Source organism: Lolium perenne, chromosome 3 (assembly GCF_019359855.2).
Source record: "Lolium perenne isolate Kyuss_39 chromosome 3, Kyuss_2.0, whole genome shotgun sequence".
Taxonomy (NCBI): domain Eukaryota; kingdom Viridiplantae; phylum Streptophyta; class Magnoliopsida; order Poales; family Poaceae; genus Lolium; species Lolium perenne.
The window spans coordinates 99,830,024-99,849,757 of NC_067246.2; the positions used below are offsets into that span (position 1 = coordinate 99,830,024).

At 44.5% G+C, this 19,734-nt stretch overlaps 1 long non-coding RNA gene across 3 annotated transcripts; it reads right to left on the bottom strand.

Moving 5' to 3' along the window:
* Window positions 1-7,739: 7,739 nt before the first annotated feature.
* LOC127341983 (uncharacterized) lies at window positions 7,740-11,486 on the bottom strand. Of its 3 annotated transcripts, none has more exons than XR_007876078.2 (6): window positions 10,857-11,486; window positions 9,839-9,996; window positions 9,665-9,733; window positions 9,310-9,431; window positions 8,224-8,347; window positions 7,740-8,025 (listed from the first exon to the last, which is right to left on the bottom strand). It is a non-coding gene; the product is annotated as an uncharacterized lncRNA (long non-coding RNA). The 3 variants fall into 3 exon arrangements; XR_007876076.2 differs by having other exon boundaries at window positions 9,665-9,737; XR_007876077.2 differs by lacking the exon at window positions 9,665-9,733 and having other exon boundaries at window positions 10,857-11,484.
* Between the last annotated feature and the right edge of the window lie 8,248 nt (window positions 11,487-19,734).

A 19,734-nucleotide genomic window follows, 5' to 3' on the forward strand; every position in this document is an offset into this window, starting at 1 on the left:
AGGATTTTTCCCCGGCGCGTCTTTTCCGGAGGTGCGCCGGCAGTAGCCCTTCATCGCCGGCGCGGCTGCAAAGTGGTGCGCCGGCAACACTTTCCAACGGCGCACGTCCAAGGTGGTGCGCCGGCACCACTTGCCTCCACCTATAGGCTTTTTCCTAGTAGTGAACGGCCAAGCACTAGATAATTCGTCTAGCAATTATGCAGTGCAGTACAGAAATAAACCACCCGAAGGCAACAGGAAGTAAACACCCGAAGGCGACAGTAATAAACATGCATGCGCCAAATAAAACCAAGGTTGTGACCCCTTTTCAACTAACTCGAGAAAAGGTAATGGGTGAGGGGGTCCCAGTGAATCCCCACGCATGGGTAGAGCGCTCAATCTCGGAACAGATAACAAGAACTCGGGTCCTAGGGGACATTAGCGAGTCAAAGTTCCGATGCTTTCACAAAGGGGCTCACAGATGCCTCTGCTTACAATTTTAGTTGTTAACATTAAAGTAAAGCATGAGTATCTCCAACAAACTAATATAGCATGTGATAACCTCCCAACAACCCAACATATCCTGATAACAGATCGAGATAAACAACAGAGCCTAAACACGCCTACGACTCGCAAGGCTCAAACATCAAGCAACGGCTATGGATAAGGAATGGTGCATATAGGATTATTATGGTAACAAGTGGAATAGGACACGTGACTCGATAAAGAATCGCAACATAAGGATAGAAGTGCGAGAGAGAGAGTAAAATAGGTGAAGAGAGAGAGAGCTCGCCTATGAAAAGCTGCAGAAGAACTTGTCGTATCTCACATCAACACTTCGTGATCCTATCCGGGAAGAAGTAAATGCTGGAACACACAACGTATGCAATCTTACTACTACGGAAGAAGAATCGGCATGATCAAGATATGCATGTATGGCATGGCAGATACGATGCGATGCACTTATCCAATTTAAGCGGAGTCGAAACCCCGGACAAACAAATTAGAGTTGGAGTTGCATTTTCTACCGACAAATTTAAGGGTGGATTAGCATAGCATAGCATGGCAAGGATGTGCTACTTCAATATTAAACGGAGCGCGGAAAACCCTAGTTGGAAATCCGAAAGACTCCGCATATATCTGAGGTGAACATGCACGACTATCAACAAGCGACATGATGCGAGATGCAAACAGATGAACGGATGACATATTCATGTTCTTATGTTTTTCTGATCAATTTTCATATATAAAACATTTTATTTTGAGTTACGGTTCGGGAGATATGATTTTTGCAAGTTTTAAACTTTTTCTGCAAAAACAAAGGAGGAAGAAAGGGAGGGGCGAATTGGGCTGGACCTGCTCGGTTCTGGGCTGGAACTAGACCTGCTGCTGGCGTCGGATGGTGGTCTAGCGCCGGGAGAAGAACCTGGGCCAAGGCCCATCCACGAATCTGGAGAGAAACAACAACAAAAAGGTGTGGCTTAATTGCCAGATTTAGGATTTGATCTTGGTTCTCCAGGGAGCAGGAACACGGGACAAGCCACAACGCTACTCATGAAGTAGTTGAATAAACTGGGCTGCGCTACCTTTTGAACCAGATGACACGAAGCTTGGACAAGTCAACCATGGTGAAGCTTGCAGATGACTATGGATCTGGAGATTCTGGGCGAACCAGGACGTGCGAGATGGCATCGGGGTTGCGGCTGAACATGGGGAACCGGATGGTGGTGGAGCCAACACCAGGGGATCACCGGAGCCTTGCCGGCGGTGAGGTCATGCGGAGAATAATGGCAGTCAACGCCAGCAAGTCGACATAGAGAAGGATGAAGAGAGAGGAGAGGCTCAGGAGGACGGGAATGATACCAGGAGCGTGCTGGTGTGCTCGAAAACGGAGGGGGAGGTCCGAGACGGCCTGAATCATCACCAGAGTGTGGTGGACGGTACGGGGAATCGGCGAACGTGGAGACGATATGAGGCACCGCAGGTCGATTCCTTGCAGGAGGATGGAGAGGGCGGCGGGGCGCATCCGCTGGTGCCCTCGGAACGGCGGGGGACGCAGTAGAGCGGCGGCGCCATGGTGTGGTTGGTGGTTGCTGTGGGGTTTTCGTCTGCCTGTTTCCTTTCGTGGGGAGAACGAAGGTGGAGGGAAAAGATAGTGGGAGTGGCAGCGGCAGGAGGGTAGATGGGCTACGGTTTCTCCAGGGGCTGGGAGATGGATTAAAAGGGGAGGGAAAAGGGAGCAGGTGGAGGAGGACCATGGCACCCTCACGCCATCGGCGTGCTCTCGCTGGAGAAGACGACAAGGAGAGGAATAGATCGAAGGGGTATGGATCGGGCTGAGGAAGAAAAGGCCAGACGGGCTGGGCTGGAAGAAAAAGAAAGGCCGGGCAAAAGAGAGAGATGGCCCAGGGAGGGTTTTATTATATCACCCATATGAGAAATAAAATAACTTAGGGTTTATAAAATAATTTTATTTTGTTGAAAACATGTATATGATGTATGCATGATGCATAAAAGAAAACGCACAAGCAAAGGGGGTTCTACCCGGGGCCGTTACAGCGAGCCAGTGCTGCAGCGGTGGAGCTCGAAAAACTCGATGAATGGTGATGGTGGTCAGGGGGTTTCAACCCTGGCCATGGAGGATTTCAGCCGGCGCGCGGTGGAGGTTTTTCGGCGGTGCGCGGAGCCTACCAGGGCCGTGGAGGCTTTGGTGTTTCTCGTGCCGCCAATGGGGCACATGGAGGTTTTGGTGGTCGGCAACCCCATGGAGGAGGTCATGGTTTTGGCGGTGGCCAAGGCTATGGGGGTGGCCGGGGATATCAAGGTAATTCATCTCATTTTGATGCTGGTTCAAATTTAGTTCATGGTGTGGAACCTAATTTTGGTGTCGGCCCAAATCCTGTTCAAGGTAATACATCGAGCAATGGCATGGCCGGTATGAACGGATGGCAAGGGTATCAACATGATAGTTAGGGAGGTGGAAACGCAAACTATCAAAGAGGTGATGTTTATCATAATACAAATAGAAATTATAATGGTAACCAACATAGGTGGAACAGTTCTGGCCGAGGGGGTTATCAACAGAGGTTTAGAGTGACGGACATGTTGCACCTGCTCCAGCTGGCATTGATGCAAACCTTCTTCAGCAAACTGTGCAAGTTGTAGTTGCGGCGGTGATTGCAGCTCGGAAGAACACGGATGCAGGAGGAAGCACGTTAGCACATGCAACAACAGGGCACGAGGTTGGCTCTGGAGACACAAATCAGCCTACAGGGGTGCCGGTGGCGGCAACAACTGTAATGCAGCAACATGTAGAGGGGTCTAAACAGCAGCAGGAGGATGTTGTCATTGGATCTAAAGGGAAAGAGATTGAGGGGTCGGGTCCCTCTAAGAAGAAGAAGGGGATAAGAGTTCTTGTTTCAGATGCAAGAAACCGGGACATTATATTGATGATTGTCCTATCCCCTTTTGTGATCTATGTGAGTCCATTTATCATGTTGCTTCTGCATGTCATTTACTGCAAGCTCCAAAACCCACAGCGACCATGCATGGTTATGCTAATGAAGCACTTATGTTTTTTGAATTTCCATGTGGGGCTTTCAAAGCTAAAGTTGAGAACCCCAAGTTGGTCAAGGTTACACTTGATGGGGATGCAATGACTACTCCAGAGTTAATTGAACAGCTGAAAAGAATTGTACCTTATGACAAATTCAATTGGGAAGTTTTTCATTTCAAGGAAAATATATATAGAGTCAAGTTACCAAGTAAGCAAGAAGTCTAGAGGCTAAAGAATTTTGGTACTTATATATGTCAAGATAGGGAATCTTGTCTATCTTTTGATCTCTGGTCTATCAGTTGAGGAGCCTCTCTACATGTTACCAGAAGTCTGGGTGTAGGTTTCTGGGTTACCATCAGACATTAGATCAGATTATTTATCACTCTGGGTGTTGGAACTCTTTTTGGGAAGACACTAGATGTGGATATGGCATACACTCACAAAAATAAAGTGCTAAGAACTAAGATTGGGTGCTTAGATAGTAGACTTATCCCTCGGATAGTGATGTTTTTATTACAAGGGGATTTTATAAATTACATTTTGAAGTGGAAGTTGCTCAAGGACATCAAGAGGTGAATATGGTAGATGCCAATAATGGAAATGATGGGAATGGCGATGCTCAACATGGAGAAAAGAAATATGGTGGTGGCAATGCTATGGACATGGATCCAAAAGGAAATGATGGAGATGCAACTTCAAACAATAATGACCAAGGTACCTCGAATGTGAATAATGGTGTCGAGGGGATGCAAGAACAACTACATAGTATTGATATCGGGACAATGCATGTACAATTTGACCCTAAAGGTACTCCCTCTCAAGCAACAAATTTGAGTAAAAATGATCTATGTTACAACTCTTTATCTCATGTTGAATCCCTCCCACTAAAAAACAAACTATCCACTGATTTCGAAGCATATTTGGTAACCAGAAAATTCTTCTCGGGATCGAAGCTGGTCGGAATTAGGGAAGGGTGCCCGCCGTATGCTATTGGGCAGCAGGGCATGCATGCAGCCACAACCATTGGGCAGCGGCGCTGTTGGCCTTTAGTGGTGCAGCAGCAGCAGCATGCTGCCGTTGGGCAGTAGGCCATGCGTGCGGGAAAGCTGCAGCAGGCCCAGGCTTCCAGCGAATCGCTGCAGGAGACGGCGTCCTCGAGGCTCACCTGGTCGGGCCAACAGCATGACAGTGGGCGGAGCCACGCTGTCCACGAGCTCCCATTGGCTGCTAGCGCTGCTGGACAGAGGGACATGTAGCCTGTCTCCTCGTCTGCGGTGCAGTTGCAGCGGGCTACTGGCAAGTGGCAGCACGGCAGCGAGCAGATGGTGGCCACTTGCACGCGTGCGTACACACGCGGTTTCCAGGCGGGATCCTCTGTGGCAGAGGTGGCTGTTGCAAACGCCGAAGTTGCCCATGGATCGTCACAGAAGATCCTTGAGGATAGTGGGAGCACGATGCTGTCGGCTGCCAAGGTCAGAGCTGATGATGACGCAATGAATACTGGAGTGGGGATTAGTGCGCTGGGATCTTCTGTCAGCTACATAGTGGATTTGGTATGGCCTCTCTTTGTAAGAATTTAAATTGTGGAGTTGATACGTCCAAAACGTACCTACTTTCCCGAACACTTTTGCTATTGTTTTGCCTCTAATTTGTGTATTTTGGATACAACTAACACGGACTAACGCTGTTTTCAGCAGAATTGCCCTGGTGTCTTATTTTTGTGCAGAAAATCAACTTTCAGGAAAATCCCCGAAAATAATTGCAATGGGCCTATTTTCATAGAAGACCTACGGAGCCAGAAGACGAGACGGAGGGGGGCCACGAGATGCGCACACCACATGGCGGCACGGTGGGCCCCTGGGCCGCGCCGCCGTATGGGGACACTGCCTCGGCCAGCCCCCGACGCTCCCCTCTGGACTACTTAAAGCCCTTGACCTAAAAACGCACGGGGTTCGACCAATTTACCAGAAGACATCCAGAACTCCGCCGCCATCGAAAACTCTATTTCGGGATCAGAAACTCCGTTCTGGCACCCTACCGGGACGGGGAAATGGAGGAGATCATCGCCATCATCGCCACCGACGCCTCTCCATCGACCATCCATGTTTCCCCCATCCATGTGTGAGTAAATCCCCGCTGTAGGCTGAAGGGGATGGTAGGGATTGGATGAGATTGTTCATGTAATAGCCATAAGATTGTTAGGGCATGGTGCCTAGTATCCGTTGTTGGTACTTTTATGATATTGTTGCAACTTGTTATGCTTAATGCTTGTCACTAGGTGATACGTCTCCAACGTATCTATAATTTCTGATGTTCCATGCTTGTTTTATGACAATACCTACATGTTTTGCTCGCACTTTATAATGTTTTTATGCGTTTTCCGGAACTAACCTATTAACAAGATGCCGAAGTGCCAGTTCCTGTTTTCTGCTGTTTTTGGTTCTAGAAAGGTTGTTCGGGCAATATTCTCGAAATTCGACGAAACGAAGACCAAACATCATAATTCACCTAGACGGACCAGGACACCGAAGGGGAGTCAGAGGGGAGGCCTGGGGCCCCCAGACCATAGGCCGGCGCGGCCTGGAAGGGGGGCGCGCCGCCTGCTGCTAGCGTGGTAGTAGTAGCTTCCTTGTGACGGTAAAGCACTCGTCCGTTGGGAACCCCAAGAGGAAGGTATGATGTGTACAGCAGCAAGTTTTCCCTCAGTAAGAAACCAAGGTTTATCGAACCAGTAGAAGCCAAGAAGCACGTTGAAGGTTGTTGGTGGCGGAGTGTAGTGCGGCGCAACACCAGGGATTCCGGCGCCAACGTGGAACCTGCGCAACACAATCCAAGTACTTTGCCCCAACTTAACAGTGAGGTTGTCAATCTCACCGGTTTGCTGTAACAAAGGATTAGATGTATAGTGTGTAAGATGATGTTTGCAAACAACAGTAAGAACAAGTATTGCAGTAGATTGTATTCGATGTAAAAGAATGGACCGGGGTCCACAGTTCACTAGTGGTGTCTCTCCGATAAGAATTAGCATGTTGGGTGAACAAATTACAGTTGGGCAATTGACAAATAGAGAGGGCATGACAATGCACATACATATCATGATCAGTAGTGTGGAATTCAATTGGGCATTACGACAAAGTACATAGACCTCTATCCAGCATGCATCTATGCCTAAAAAGTCCACCTTCAGGTTATCATCCGAACCCCTTCCAGTATTAAGTTGCAAACAACAGACAATTGCATTAAGTATGGTGCGTAATGTAATCAACACTAATATCCTTAGACAAAGCATTGATGTTTTATCCCTAGTGGCAACAGCACATCCACAACCTTAGAACTTTCTGTCACTGTCCCAGATTTAATGGAGGCATGAACCCACTATCGAGCATAAATACTCCCTCTTGGAGTTACAAGTATCAACTTGGTCAGAGCCTCTACTAGCAACGGAGAGCATGCAAGATCATAAACAACACATAGATGATAGATTGATAATCAACATAACACAGTATTCCATATTCATCGGATCCCAACAAACGCAACATGTAGCATTACAGATAGATGATCTTGATCATGTTAGGCAGCTCACAAGATCCAACAATGATAGCACAATGAGGAGAAGACGACCATCTAGCTACTGCTATGGACCCATCACTACAAGAAATATGCTAACTTACGACCCTCTATATTGGTCAATAGATGGTCGCTGTGTGCCATCTATGACCATGATGTGACCAAAAACTATTAGTCGCCAGTTGAGCGTCACTGACGGCTCACAACGACCTTTCTTTTTGAATGGTCGTAGAAGGCTATGACCAAAATTGATGGTCATACATTCTATGACTAAAATCTTGGTCACTGGCTATATTGCTAGTCCACGTCAGATCCAACGTGGCAAATCCTACGTGGCAAATGCGTGACCAATCCAAATGGTCGTGCATCAAAATTAGCCCAATGCAGTTCAGCCATCTACATGGGCTAGGCCCAACGATTCTGATATTTTCTATTTAAAGCCATGGTATCTAAAATCTATTAATTTAGTGGGCCAAGCCCAAAACTTCAGCTCACATATTTTTGGGCCTTCTCTTTGGTCCAACATTTTCGTTTTTCTTTTAATTTGGAATAGGTCCCACACATCATACTGGTCCCACATGTCATATATACATTTCGCACAGCTGCTTGTCAGATTTCAATATTCTACAAGATCGTCTTGTCATGTTTCAAATTCTCATTGATACAGAACTGATAGGTCTCAGTTTCTCATGATTTGACTGTAAATATCAAATATTTCAATTGCCAATGAAAAGTGAGGGAAAATATAAAAAAATCGATTTCTATTACAATAATTCCATAGTTCTTATGAATCACAGTACTGCTGCTAGCTCTAAAATCTAGAGCTAAAAATACAACCTATTTGATGGGTTGCACATGCACTACGTGCTTCTTTGAACTTCAGCCTGGAGCTCTTGTAAGAGAGAGGAACATCACTTGATTATCTGGTAACAACAAAAGAACGAGTGAGTTTTGAGCTCTAAACAGCATGTGTACACGGATAAAAGTAAACTACTTGATATGAAACATAAATTTGTTAGTACAGTAAAACTGAAGTTGACAGTGAAGCTACTGGTTGTTTGCAAACCACACAGCCAATAGTGAGGAAAACGTAAGGATTAATGCATGGAAGAAGGAAGCACCTGCGGTAGATAATCTCAAAATAGTACTATCTTGTATTCATGCACAGGCTCAGTATGACGAACATTAGCTCACATATTGTCCAGTGGAGCACTACCTTGTAACGAACCCATTATCGTCTTCGTCCTGCAACAAGAAGTAAACTCATGTTAAGAATTAAAAGTTGCAGTCAAGAAATTCTACACTGTCATATACATGTAGATGGAACACCGGAAATACCAGTGTTGGTTATGTTTGTAGTCAACTGATAAGAACAGGAACACCAGAATGCAAGATATAGAACAATAATAACTAGTCAACTGATAAGAATAGAAACTAGATGCAACAACATAATAGCCTAACAGGTCTACAAGCGGAACATGACTAAAAGCTTTTGCTCAGTAATGACAACTAGAATAAGAATACCAATGTGGAATAAACATGATAAAAGACCAAACGGGAGCATAAAGGAAGTTATCATGGTTTCAAAATTAAGAAAGTAGTATGTGCTTTCAGCAAATACCCTGGATGTTCCAGTAACAAACGGAAAGAACTGAGCTTTATTCTCCTTGCTGAAACATTGCACAATTTCCTGGAACAATTGAATAACTAGAGAAACTGTATTTGCCATAAGTTTATTCACTAATACCAGACATAAAAAATTCGTAAGTTTCATGTCAAAAAATTATGTTGCCACTTAATCATCTCTAACAGATATTAACAGGACAGTGATGGGATTTCTATATGCTTGCTCCGCGTCGCCAGCTGCCATATATGAGGAAAAGATATTCAACTGAAGCAAGAAAAGAAGTTGTGTGTTTTATTCTAGCGCCACTTAATCAAATAGATTCGTTTGCAATGAAAAAAATAACAAAGCATCATCATCTTTGACATGCTTGTTACATAGATTTACGGCATCCATCATAGGAATAGGATCATAATAGAGTTGCACAAGTGGACATTGCAAAACTGCTACAGAAAATATATAGGATGGTATGCAAAACTTCCACCACACAGGGAATCAACACAATAATATGCCATATGTCGTGGCATCATGGCCCATCAATCAACCAAGTAAACAAAAGAAAAGAATGGGACCGAAGACCTACCTAATCAGAATAAGACAGTGTTGCTGCGGTTGCAGCACAGTGACCTCGAGACAGATCATGTGGTGGTGCCACGGCCAGGGTCGATGCGCTCAATTAGAGGTAACATCGTGGCTCCATCAGGCCTGCGAGGACAAACGAGCAAGGTGGGGGTTAACAAGCATGAAGGGAGTGTTATCAATGCTGGAGCATTAAACTAGCGATGAACTGTTCTACTTTTATATAGAACCAAGGATCACGTTCAACCAACAACAAACGTATGGAACATTACAATGTATTAGGGAGCCAGATCTCCAGTTCAAGTACATATTACGTTATGGAAAATGTAACAGGAAACCTACTAGTTATACTTATGTACCTCGAATACGATCTCTACAGGCTGATAAATTGCATGATTAGCTTTCAGTTCTTCAGAACCAATTATAACCTGCCTAATGTCAAATTGCAATTTGCTCACAAGAAACACATATGATAGTATACTGCAATGTAATATGTTCACTAGCAAAATGATATTGACTACTACTATAATCACCTTATAAGGGTCAAAAAGGAAATTTCTTGCTAGCTGCTCAACTTCCTTGGCCAAGTAGCACTCCAATAACGGTCTGAGAAAGTCATCAGGGAAAAAAGTTATCCATATAGGGGTAGTTTCTGTAAACCCAACTTCTGTAATTTCTTGCAACATATATTCTGTATGAAAAAAGTGAAGGGCGATCAGAAAATAAGTGGAAGTTAAGAATGAGAGGTTATCATGTTAAACTAAGAAAGCAAGAATAAAATAACACATCATGTATCTCCAAACAACAACACCTTTCATTTTAACAGAAAAGCACTGCTTTAAGTAAACATAATACAATTTTATGAACAAAGGAGATAAAAACAGCTTTGAGGAAGTCATACTTCTAACTTATATTACTCTACTGCAATGTAATACACAAAACGATATAATTGTGGTTATTAGGGACAGCTATCAAAGCAAAGCAATGGAGAAAAATAATAGTGGGTATTAGGGACAGGTATCAAAGCAAAGCAATGTAAGAACTAAGAAGAACCGGTGACTACACCTAAGACACTTGTACACATAACAGAGCCAGTAACTAGATATCAAGCATGTTTGTGTATGTCAATTTGTGAAGCTCCAGCTTTAGTAAACTGCAATCCCCTAACTGACTCAACAACCATATAGCAACCTGCACATGAGCACATTAATGATCGACCTTTGCTCATACACAATATATGAACCTTAGGGGCCACCTAGCATGGAGACAATCCCCCTGATCATGCCATAGGTGGCATTGGCCAACTACAGCGAGAACATCTAAACTATCTTCTACTAGAGTTTTTGGATACAGTCTAACATTAACACCAAAGCATAATTACAGTGGTAAGCATACTATATATGAATCAAAGGGAATATTATTCTGTGAGTCTGGGCTTGGACAAGATTTAGACCAACATGGTGGGAAGATGCACAAATAAATTGATCCAGACTGTAGTAGTATAAGCAGCAAAATAGTAAGAAGAAGGGAGACGTGAGCCGCAAATTATACCAGGATGAGGTCGAAGAGGGTATCCTGGCCAACCTTGACGAACTCGGCGTCTCTGTTCTTAGGCGCAGTCGTCGTTGATCGTGTGGTGGATTGCCTGCGACTCCATGGCCTTCGCCTCCGTCGATGCTTATCGATCACATACGGGAGTGTCTGCAGAGATAGAGAGAGTCTGAGAAAGACACCGAGAGAGAAAGAGGGGGGAAGGAAACAGAGAGGATAGGGGCGGCCAGATGCCCAGATACAGCGGAAGAGAGGCCAGATACAACGGCAGCGACAGTGCTCATCGCGTCCTTGAGCTCCATGGCTGATGGTTGCCTTCTCGACGAGGCCGTGGAGATAGAGCGCGAGCTCGGGGGCGGAGACGGTGCCGCTGCCATCGGCGTCGAAGATCTCGCTACGGTGGCCTTCTCGGGATCTAGCTCGGAGTGGCTCGGGTCGATGCGGATCTAGTAGGCGGCGCAAGGGGGAGGAACGAGAGGAGGAGCGTGGGTGGAGAGGAACGAGAGGAAGGTGTGCGGCGGCTCAGGCGGGGTGGGTCAATCTGGTGGCTAGGGTTTGATCTGCGGTTAGAGAAGAAGAGGGGTGGGTGGGGACTTGACGAAATTTCATTTCACCGCGCGCGGTCTACCAAAATATTGCTGCTAGTGCGCTGCGGCCTGCGGTGGACTTCACTTTGGCCTTGGCGGGGTAGGCGGGAGAACATACCGCGCACTACCATTTTTGGTTCATTTATTTCCCACTTTACTCGTTTTATTTAGTGGTGTCCATCCTGCTCCTGCATGCCTAGTAAGTAGGGCCCATGTGACAGGTTATTAGATAGACTGTAGTCGGGCCTTGGGTCGATTTGTGGGTCCACGTGTCACGAAATCTATGTAAGTGAAAAAACTAATACTTATGTAAGCGAAAGTTCTTTTAGATAAACCCAATTTCTATTAAGTGCCTGGGCACGATCGCGTCTTAGCCAGTGCCCTCCTTTTCCTCCGTCCGATCCACTTGGGGCTGTCGTGGGAGATATTGAGTTGGGGCCCACCACGAGCGATCTTATCTTCTCCATGGGACTTCTTCACTTTTTCCATCGACATAGAGTACTGCTACCGATGGATCTTCACGAACGCGACGCCGCCGGCCGCCACCTCCGCGCCCGTGCCGCCGCCGGCCGCCACCTCCGCGCCTTGCCGCCGCCGGCCGCCACCTCCGCGAGCGCGCCGCCTCCGGCCTCCACCATGGCGAGCGCGCCGCCGCCGACAACCACCTCCGCGCGCGCCGCCTCCGGCCTCCACCATCGCGAGCGCCGCCGGGACAGCCACCTCCACCAGCGCCGTCGCCCGTAGGGAAGGGAAGGAACCTCGCCTCGCCGTCGGCCGCCTCCGCCAGCCGCCACCATCGCGAGCGCGCTGCCACCAACGGCCACCTCTACCAGCGCCGTCGCCCGTCGGGAAGAGAAGGGACTTCGCCTCGCCGTCGGGCGCGCCGCTGATCCCCCTCTCCTGGCGCCGTCGGGAAGCACGAGCCGCTGGGCCCTCTCTCCGATGGGGTCCAGCGCACCGCTGCTCCCTGCTACCGCTCCTATTCCGGTTAATTCCCGCTCCTCCCAGGCTCCCTAGCTTCTACATCCAGGAACATTCAAGGATGTATAAAAGTAATTCTGGTTGTAATTTTTTTTGAAGCTGGATCTATTTCTCAATTATTTTACACCCAAATGATGGCAGTGGTGATGTAATTTTTTTGCCTTTTCTACATCCAGCATCTGGTTCATCCTAGTTTTGGATGTAAGAATAGTAGGTTCACTCCAATTTTTTTACATCCCAATGATGACAGTTTTAGATGTATTTTCTTTCTTTTTTGTACATCCACTGATCTAGAACCATAACTTGTTCTGAACTCAAGGTGAATTAGATGACATATGTGTTTTTTATGTAAATTTACGACCACGTGATGTATTTACTTTTACACGAATCGATTTCGTCATGAATTTGGGACGTAGCCGTGAAATGAGAAGTAGCTGATTTTGCACGTCACATGTTTCAGGTGCAAGAAGAAGTAGCAGAACTTTCTATTTTTAGAAACGTAACGGTTGTTAGACTAATTTATTTCTATTTTTGGGTGGGGCACTCTGTAAGACTAACCAGTGCTAGGGCACTGTGTAGCAACACCCTTAGATAAAATGCAATCGAAAGTTGCTGCATGAACAAGACACATAGGCAAAATTTGCAACAAGGATATAAATCATAGGCGCAATTGTTTAGATAGCCCACTACTTATTTTTAAGGCATCACAAATTAGGAGTCATGATCAGTTACATTGGTCGTAATCAGCAAGATATAAGGGCGTGAACCGTTTCATTTTCTCTATGACCTTTCCGTATAACGAAATTATGACCTTCATAACTAAAATGGTCGTGAATATTTAGGGTTCGGACATTCCAAAACAACATGCGACCAAGTGTTGCGAACTGGTCATAGATATATGACCAATTCAGCCACGGTCACTATAAGAAGGTCACTAGTTAACACATTTCTTGTAGTGCATAGTCCAGAGGTGAACTACTCACACATCAATCCGGAGGCGATCATGGCGATGAAGAGTCCTCCGGGAGATGATTCCCCTCTCCGGCAGGGTGCCGGAGGCGATCTCCTGAATCACCCGAGATGGGGTTGGCGGCGGCGGCGTCTCTGGAAGGTTTTCCGTATCGTGGCTCTCGGTACTGAAGTTATTATCGACGAAGGCTTATGTAGGCGGAATGGTAGGTCAGGGGGCGCCACGAGGGGCCCACACGCTAGGGCCACGCGGCCAGGGCCTAGGCCGCGCCGCCCTGCTTTGTGGCCGCCTCGTCACCCCACTTCGTTTCCCTTTCGGTCTTCTGGAAGCTTCGTGGAAAAATAAGCCCCTGGGCGTTGATTTCTTCCAATTCCGAGAATATTTTCTTACTAGGATTTCTGAAACCAAAAACAGAAAAACAAAGAATCGGCTCTTCGGCATCTCGTCAATAGGTTAGTGCCGGAAAATGCATAAATATGACATAAAGTGTGTATAAAATATGTGAGTATCATCATAAAAGTAGCATGGAACATAAGAAATTATAGATACGTTTGAGACGTATCAAGCATCCCCAAGGTTAGTTCCTACTCGTCCTCGAGTAGGTAAACGATAACAAAGATAATTTCTGAAGTGACATGCTATCATAATCTTGATCAATACTATTGTAAGCACATGTAATGAATGCAGGGATTCGAAGCAATGGTAAAAGTAATGAGTAAACAACTGAATCATATAGCAAAGACTTTTCATGAATAGTACTTTCAAGACAAGTATCAATAAGTCTTGCATAAGAGTTAACTCACAAAGCAATAGATTCAAAGTAGAAAGCATTGAAGCAACACAAAGGAAGATATAAGTTTCAGCGGTTGCTTTCAACTTGTTACATGTATATCTCATGGATAGTTGTCAACATAAAGTAATATAACAAGTGCAATAGGTAAACATGTAAGAATCAATGCACACAGTTGACACAAGTGTTTGCTTCTAAGATAGAAAGAAGTAGGTAAACTGACTCAACATAAAAGTAAAAGAATGGCCCTTCATAGAGGGAAGCATGGATTGCTATATTTGTGCTAGAGCTTTTATTTTGAAAACAAGAAACAATTTTGTCAACGGTAGTAATAAAACATATGTGTTATGTATAATATATCCTATAAGTTGCAAGCCTCATGCATAGATTACCAATAGTGCCCGCACCTCATCCTAATTAGCTTGGATTTACATGGATTATCATTGCATAACATATGTTTTAACCAAGTGTCACAAAGGGGTACCTCTATGCCGCCTGTACAAAGGTCTAAGGAGAAAGTTCGCATTGGATTTCTCGCTTTTGATTATTCTCAACTTAGACATCCATACCGGGACAACATAGACAACAGATAATGGACTCCTCTTTAATGCATAAGCATTCAACAACAGATAATATTCTCATAAGAGATTGAGGTTTGTTGTCCAAACTGAAACTTCCACCATGGATCATGGCTTTAGTTAGCGGCCCAATGTTCTTCTCTAACAATATGCATACTCAAACCATTTGATCATGATAAATCACCCTTACTTCAGACAAGACGAACATGCATAGCAACTCACATGATATTCAACAAAGTGAAATAGTTGATGGCGTCCCCAGGAACATGGTTATCGCTCAACAAGCAACTTATTAAGAGATAGAACACATAAGTACATATTCAATACCACAATAGTTTTTAAGCTATTTGTCCCATGAGCTATATATTGCAAAGACAAAGAATGGAATTTTAAAGGTAGCACTCAAGCAATTTACTTTGGAATGGCGGAGAAATACCATGTAGTAGGTAGGTATGGTGGACACAAATGGCATAGTTTTTGGCTCAAGGATTTTGGATGCACGAGAAGTAATCCCTCTCAATACAAGTTTTAGGCTAGCAAGGTTGTTTGAAGCAAACACAAGTATGAACCGGTACAACAAAACTTACATAAGAACATATTGCAAGCATTATAAGACTCTACACTGTCTTCCTTGTTGTTCAAACCCTCACTAGAAAATATCTAGATTTAGAGAGACTAATTATGCAAACCAAATTTTAACAAGCTCTACAGTATTTTTTCACTAATAGGTGCAAAGTACATGATGCAAGAGCTTAAACATGAGCACAACAATGAGCAAGTATCACATTATTCAAGACATTCTACCAATTACCACATGTAGCATTTCCCGTTTCCAACCATATAACAATTTAACGAAGCAGTTCAACCTTCGCCATGAATATTATGAGTAAAGCTAAGGACATATTTGTCCATATGCAACAGAGGAGCGTGTCTCTCTCCCACACAATGAATGCTAGGATCCAAATTTATTCAAACAAAAAAAACAAGAACATAAAGATGCTCCAAGTAAAGCACATAAGATGTGACTGAATAAAAATATAGTTTCCCTAGAGGTGACCTGATAATGTTGTCGATGAAGAAGGGGATGCCTTGGACATCCCCAAGCTTAGATGCTCGAGTCTTCTTGAAACATGCAGGGATGAACCACGGGAGCATCCCCAAGCTTAGAGCTTTCACTCTCCTTGATCATATTGTATCATCCTTCTCTCTTGATCCTTGAAAACTTCCTCCACACCAAACTCAAAACAAACTCATTAGAGGGTTAGTGCATAATCAAAAATTCACATGTTCATAGGTGACATAATCATTCTTAACACTTCTGGACATTGCACAAAGCTATTGAAAGTTAATGGAAAAAAGAAATCCATCAAGCATAGCAAAACAGGCAATGCGAAATAAAAGGCAGAATCTGTCAAAACAGAACAGTACGTAAAGACGTATTTTTCTGGGCCACTAAACTTGCTCAGATGAAAATGATCAAATTGAATGAAAGTTGCGTACATATCTGAGGATCACGCACATAAATTGGCATAATTTTCTGAGTTACCTACAGACGGGGCGACTCAAATTAGTGACAGTAAGAAATCGGTTACTGCGCAGCAATCCAAATCTAGTATCAACTCTACTATCAAAGACTTTACTTGGCACAACAATGCAATAAAATAAAGATAAGGAGAGGTTGCTACAGTAGTAACAACTTCCAAGACTCAAATATAAAATAAAAGTGCTGTAGTAAAATCATGGGTTGTCTCCCATAAGCGCTTTTCTTTAACGCCTTTCAGCTAGGCGCAGAAAGTGTGAATCAAGTATTATCAAGAAATGAAGCATCAACAGCGGGGTTTGGAGTTTTCTCAACAATGCATTGTATCTTATCTATGTAAGTTTCAGAGGCTCCTTTTTCATTACTTTTAGGCTTGCTATTCTCATCAAACAAATTTTCAGGAACAAGCCAATCAAAATTCTTTTCTAGAGCCTCATGCATTCCTAAGAGCTTGCAAGGTATCGGTGCTTTAATCTCCCCCTCGCCATTGACATTATTTGTGTACTTTAATCTATCCATGTCCATCTTTTCAAGTGTTCTTTTAAAATCAGTGAACAAACCAAGCCTCTTATGCTTAATAAAAACTTTTCTAGCTTCTTTAGCTATAACACCAAATTCTCTAAGAAGGACCTCTAAAACAAAATCTCTCTTTTCTCCTATTTCCGTATCACCTAGTGTAAGAAACATATGTTGCATTATAGGATTGAGATTAACAAATTTAGCTTCCAACATGTGTACCAAAGAAGCAGTAGCAACATCATAAGTAGGACCAAGTTCTACCAAGTGTCTATCTTCAAAATCTTCAACCATACTAACGTGAGTGAAAAATTCTTCTATATTATCTCTTCCAATGATAGACCCTTGCCCTACCGGTATGTCTTTCAGAGTGAACTTAGAGGAAAGCATGATGAAATAAGTAAATGCAAGTAACTAATTTTTTTGTTTTTTTGATATAGAGAACGCAACCAAGATAATAAATAGCGTAAAGCAAGTAACTAATTTTTTTGTATTTTGATATAAGAAAGCAAACAAAGCAGTAAATAAAGTAAAGTAAAGCAAGACAAAAACAAAGTAAAGAGATTGGAAGTGAAAGACTCCCCTTGCAGCGTGTCTTGATCTCCCCGGCAACGGCGCCAGAAAAAGTATGCTGCTAGCGTGGTAGTAGTAGCTTCCTTGTGACGGTAAAGCACTCGTCCGTTGGGAACCCCAAGAGGAAGGTATGATGTGTACAGCAGCAAGTTTTCCCTCAGTAAGAAACCAAGGTTTATCGAACTAGTAGGAGCCAAGAAGCACGTTGAAGGTTGTTGGTGGCGGAGTGTAGTGCGGCGCAACACCAGGGATTCCGGCGCCAACGTGGAACCTGCACAACACAATCCAAGTACTTTGCCCCAACTTAACAGTGAGGTTGTCAATCTCACCGGCTTGCTGTAACAAAGGATTAGATGTATAGTGTGGAAGATGATGTTTGCAAAGAACAGTAAGAACAAGTATTGCAGTAGATTGTATTCGATGTAAAAGAATGGGCCGGGGTCCACAGTTCACTAGTGGTGTCTCTCCGATAAGAATTAGCATGTTGGGTGAACAAATTACAGTTGGGCAATTGACAAATAGAGAGGGCATGACAATGCACATACATATCATGATGAGTAGTGTGGAGTTCAATTGGGCATTACGACAAAGTACATAGACCGTTATCCAACATGCATCTATGCCTAAAAAGTCCACCTTCAGGTTATCATCCGAACCCCTTCCAGTATTAAGTTGCAAACAACAGACAATTGCATTAAGTATGGTGCGTAATGTAATCAACACTAATATCCTTAGACAAAGCATTGATGTTTTATCCCTAGTGGCAACAGCACATGCACAACCTTAGAACTTTCTGTCACTGTCCCAGATTTAATGGAGGCATGAACCCACTATCGAGCATAAATACTCCGTCTTGGAGTTACAAGTATCAACTTGGCTAGAGCCTCTACTAGCAACGGAGAGCATGCAAGATCATAAACAACACATAGATGATAGATTGATAATCAACATAACATAGTATTCCATATTCATCGGATCCCAACAAACGCAACATGTAGCATTACAGATAGATGATCTTGATCATGTTAGGCAGCTCACAAGATCCAACAATGATAGAACAATGAGGAGAAGACGACCATCTAGCTACTGCTATGGACCCATAATCCAGGGGTGAACTACTCACAGATCAATCCGGAGGCGATCATGGCGATGAAGAGTCCTCCGGGAGATGATTCCCCTCTCCGGCAGGGTACCGGAGGCGATCTCCTGAATCCCCCGATATGGGATTGGCGGCGGCGGCGTCTCTGGAAGGTTTTCCGTATCGTGGCTCTCGGTACTGGAGTTATTATCGACGAAGGCTTATGTAGGCGGAAGGGTAGGTCAGGGGGCGCCACGAGGGGCCCACACGCTAGGGCCGCGCGGCCAGGGCCTGGGCCGCGCCGCCCTGCTGTGTGGCCGCCTCGTCGCCCCACTTCGTTTCCCTTTCGGTAATCTGGAAGCTTCGTGGAAAAATAAGCCCCTGGGCGTTGATTTCGTCCAATTCCGAGAATATTTCCTTACTAGGATTTCTGAAACCAAAAACAGCAGAAGACAGCAACTGGCTCTTCGGCATCTCGTCAATAGGTTAGTGCCGGAAAATGCATAAATATGACATAAAGTGTGTATAAAACATGTGAGTATCATCATAAAAGTAGCATGGAACATAAGAAATTATAGATACGTTTGAGACGTATCACCGCCCTATGGGGTGGGACCCCTAGGCGCCCTCCTGCGCCGCCTCTTCGCCTATATAAGCCCTTTCGACCTAAAAATGCGACACGGATTGACGAAACTCCAGAAAATTTACTGTGACGCCGCTGCCATCACGAAACTCCGTTTCGGGGGACATAAGTCTCTGTTCCGGCACCCTGCCGGGACGGGGAATTGCCCCCGGAGTCATCTCCATCGACACCACCGCCATCTTCATCGCCGTTGCTGTCTCCCATGATGAGGAGGGAGTAGTTCTCCCCCGAGGCTGAGGGCTCTACAAACCTCTGCTCTTGGAGGCCCAACACTGTCTACAGGAATAGAAGCGTGCGTAGACATCAAGCTATTTTCTAGCGCCGTTGCCGGGGAGGTAAGCTAAAAGGTATTCACATCCTCCGACTACTAAGCTATTTCCTAGCACTGTTGCCGGTGTGTGAGTGCTCGAAGCTATTTCCTTTAGATCATGCAATTGCATCTTTTTGTTTCTTGTTTACACTAGTTAGGATTAATGGAAAACAACAAAAAAATTAGAGATCTTTATGAACTTTATATTGAATTAGGACATGATGTGTTTGAAGAGAGAATTAAAAAACCCATGGAACTTTGTTTGCAAAATAGTTGTAGCAATGTTATTAGCATGAACTCTTTGAACACTAT